This window comes from Felis catus, chromosome A1, assembly GCF_018350175.1.
Source record: "Felis catus isolate Fca126 chromosome A1, F.catus_Fca126_mat1.0, whole genome shotgun sequence".
Taxonomy (NCBI): domain Eukaryota; kingdom Metazoa; phylum Chordata; class Mammalia; order Carnivora; family Felidae; genus Felis; species Felis catus.
The window spans coordinates 232,381,909-232,386,625 of NC_058368.1; positions in this window are offsets into that span (position 1 = coordinate 232,381,909).

Consider the following 4,717-nt stretch of genomic DNA (forward strand, 5'->3'; position numbering starts at 1 on the left):
TGGGTTTCTTTGTACATCTGGAAATTCTGGATTACATACTGGATATTATGACTGAGACGTCATAACAACTATGAATTTTCATATGTTTCTCTCAAAACTGTTAATTTAATTTTCTTTGTTTTGACTAAATTCAAATTCCCTCCTGTCTCCCCAGAAATAGGCAGCATTTGAAATCTCTGGTCTGTTCTTTTATTCTTAGCTGAGCTGACTCAGTCTACACGTAGAGCTACACGTGAGTTGGTAAGGCATCAACCAGGGATGTGGGCAGAGTTGATGCACAAAAATGTGGCACCTCCACTGTGGTTTCTCAGGATTTCCTTCCTCTCTTTTCTGTTGCCATGTTTGCTTTGGACTTTGTCTTCTCATTTCTCAAGCTCACAAGACCTTGTGTTTTTCTCTGAGTTTTAGATGCCCAGCATGGCCCTGGCAGAAGCCTGCCCTCACCTATAAGCTGTCAAAAATGGGAACTCAACCAGTCTTCTTCCCTTCATCTGAGTTTCAACTCACGGTTACTGGGTCTCTAGAGAGCTCGGCCACTCACAAGCAGGTGAACTGAACTAAGAATTGAAGCAACCAGTCTTCCTACACTTCAGCTAAGTGTTCGTGGTCTATACCTGTCTTCTACCACAGAGATTTAAAAAACTTAGCCCCTTCATACCAAGATGATGTTCACTTGATGTCTTAACTCTCCTTACACATCACTCACACACATTTAAGAAGGGGGGCACTTAAATTCAAGATTAATTGAAGTTGGCTAGATGCAAAGCATTGAATGAGTCTCTAATGCTTTCATCCAAGTTGGGTCACTTTTGGGAGTTAAGGAATGTTAGTAAAGATCGTATCAAGACAGCCAATGTCAAGTGCGATGTTTTGGGCAATTGTATGGATTAGGTTCATTTGTACTTCCCCACTGCTTTAGTTTCCCAGGATGCCACAACAAAGCATCACATCCTGGGTGGCTTAACATGACAGAAATGTATTGTCTTACAGTTCTGGAAGGTAAAAGTCTGAAATCAAGGTGTTGGCATGGCCATACTCCCTCCAAAAACTGTAAGGGAACCCTCCTTTGCTCCTTGCTACTTTGGGTGCTTTTCTGACAATAATACTCATTCTTTGAGTAAATACATTGGAATAAATACATCACTCCAATCCCTAAATTCACATGGTGTTCTCCCCCATGTCTCTGTCTGCATTTGGACAACCTCTGATACAATCCTACCTCTTTTTATGTCTCCTTTTTCCATTTGCAGTAGAAAACTGGTATGAACTCAAGTAGCCAATATAATGTTTTCCTGAGGTAAGGTATAGACAAGAAGAAAAGGCAGAAGTCCAGATTTCAAATGCTATTCCTTCCAAAACAATGACTGGGGGAGATCATGATGGCACATCCCAATTGCAGGTCTACACTTGCACTGCACCTCAATATTGTCCAGTGATGGTAAATATAATCCCTCATCATCTTTGACACATCACCAAGTTATTGTACAATTTAAACAAAGATGAATTATGGAAGTGAACAATCTTGTTGTCCTCAGTAAACATGCCACAGAATAGAGTCAAATGCTCAAGGGGTTTGCATGAGTTGGGATATTCCATTTTGGCACAACTAGTTTTTCATTTCTAACAATTGTAGGTCATTCTCATCAGGTAAGAACAAAGGATTTTAACCTCTGAAAACTTAGAATTCTGGAGCAGTGACAGTATTAAAAAAATTCATCTGATTAGAATATTCATATGACCCAATTTTTAGTTCATTACCCATCAGTGTTATGGCCCAGTTTTATTCTTCCATTCTAATACTTTTCCTTTTCAATCTTGTACAAGATTATCTATTCACATTGTACTTATTTGGAACATTCACAAACATACCTCAAAGTCTGAATCTTCTTCCTTATCTGTGCTTTGAGCAAAATTTTAACTGAGCCATTTTACCAATTGATTTTACTGCAGACATCAGATCTAGGGTCACAAGTCCCTGCCCACAAGAACAACCTGGATTTCAGAAGGCTTCTCTTTGATTGCAGTAGTGATATCGAAGTGTGTTTGAATGCTTAGGCAGTGTGTGTGTGTGTGTGTGTGTGTGTGTGTGTGTGTGTGTTTGGATACTGACCTCTCCACTCTTGTATCTTCTTAGGTCCGGGGAACTCACACATGCTGGTTACCCACCTGACACTGTGGACGTTTAGTTTGAATCCCTGCTATAAAAGTTGATTCACACATCTTAAGAGAGGGACACTCTCAGAGGGCAGATTTTCTACAACTATGCAGGTCCAATACCCAACAAGGGTAGAGTTAAAGAACTTGCTTTCAAGACACTGCCCAGTGCTTGAATCCCAGGAAATAGGCAATGGGGACTTGGGAGGCAGGGACAGACAGGTGTGCAGAGCCTGGATTGGGGTCAGACCACCTGACTCTGATCCCTGCCACCACCCGCCATGTACATTTTGGACATTTTATGGGAACTAATGAGGTCTTGGATCCTTCATCTGTAAAATCAGAAATTGTGGCAGCATTATTACTGTGATTAAGTTGTATGTGAAATGGCAGATAGTAATATTGCTTCAATATTATTGATAATAATAAAAATGACAAAGTTATTAAATTATTGACTAAAATATAAGATGGATGAAGATGACTAAGTCATTGTTTCAGCATATTTTTAAATGTTTATTTATTTTTGAGAAAGAGAGAGAGAGACAGATTGCAAGAGGGGGAGGGGAAGAGAGAGAGGGAGACACAGAATTCAAAGCAGGCTCCAGGCTCTGAGCTGTCAGCACAGAGCCCGATGGGGGGCTTGAACACATGAACCGTGAGATCATGACCTGAGGTGAAGTTGGAACCTTAACCAACTGAGCCACCCAGGTGCCCCAAATTGACTAAGTCATTAAAATCCCAGAAGATGTCCCAATAGAGTTATATTAATACAATACAGTTTATGGGGTGTGTTTTTGCTTGATTTCATTGCAGACATTATTGAGAAACTCTTCTTAAATTAGTTGTATTTTGACAAATGTTGATTTTCCTAGTAAATAGTGGATGGGAATTATATCAAGTTTACATTCTCAACTTATTGGCTTGCAGTATTGTTTACCTTTACAGCAGGTTTGTGTTTCTTTTCTAAGTCTTAAAGGTCAAACTTTGTAACTTTCAGCAGGACAGGGAGCCATAAGAGGAAACCATGACTTTCCTACGTGTCTGGGTCCTGTCTGCTGTTTCTTCTGGACAAACTTTCCCATATTTGTCCAGTGTGTTGGAGTAAATTGGTTTGGGCTTCTTGGACACATTCGTCACAAAGTTCCATGGATTTCTGAACTGAGTCCCTTATGATATTGAAAGTATGAATAAATTGAGTCTTTGAGAATTCATTCCAGTATTTTTACGTGTGAATTTGAATATCTATGTGTAGATTTTTTGAAGATTTTCCTTCTAGCCATTTTTTCCTTTTATAAAAAAAATGTGTATTTTTCTATGCTTTACCAATCTCTTGGATCCTACTTGTTTTTCCAAAGATTTTCCAAAGATAATTGCTGGAAACCCCACAACTATGTCTTTATAGCCACATTCTTGGCAGACTCCCAAATAAAAGTTCACTTGGAGCTCACAGATTTCTCAAGCATCATGCAAACGAGACCTTGATACACACATTCCAGATGATTCCCCAAGTAGGACGTTTCCACTCTGAATATGGCTGTCTTCACCTGTATCAGAGTGATGTCCCAGCTCAGAAACAATGTAGATGACCTCCGACTAGCTATATGACCTTCACACGGTGGGAAAGAAGATCAGAGAATGATTTGATTATCTAATCAACACACAAACCTTTCTACCTCTTGAAGCCCCAAAGAAAATAAGACAAATCGCCGACTGTGGTTTTAATAATTGGTTCCAATAGTGTCAGTTTAAGGTTGACGATTTTCAACAGTAATTTAGTTAAGTGGTTCTTAAAATCTGGTGCTAGAACTAGTTAGAAGCAGAAGCAATATGGCCTGTAAATTAGCTGTTGCTTTTGGATTCGAGGGGTGCTAAGTGCCAACAGAGAGGGAAGTTTGGTGAGAGCGTATAATGTTCTGGTCGGAAATAAATGCTCCAGGAGGTAGTGATACATTTGAGACGATTAACAGAAATTTAAACTTTCCCTGGTAGATACAGGTGCGGGAAGAAGGGCATAGGGGGCTCATTCCATCAGATTTAAAGTCCTGAGACACAAGGAAAATAATTTTGGAAAATTACTCAAGGCGTAAGAGAATTCAACATTTATTTCTAGATGTATAAATGTGCTTGTCCTTAACTGATGCTCCTAAATTACTTTCTGAAGAATAAGACTGGCAATTTATGTATGGAATATGGAATATATATATACGTCATATAATCAGACGCTTTTCTTGTCAGTGTGAAACATGACCAACGAATTCCAAAAATTATAAAAGTTTTTAAAATGATGTTTTAAACATAGACTAAGTTGGTTATATTTGAAGTGACTACAAGTAAGGACATAGTGAGAAAGCTGAGTTCTTTCTCAAAGGGGGATGGAAAATGAGGAGAAGACTTCACAGCAAGCCAGGTGGGAGAGAATGAGTTTCTTTCAAGATGTCGTCTGTGTTGTGGTGCCGGCCTAGACAACAGCTGCCGTGTGACCTGTTCGTATCAGGACCGCCGTGGGAAGGAAAGATCTTGTGTTTTACCGGAGATTGAAGCTCCGCTAATTTTCCTGATGCAA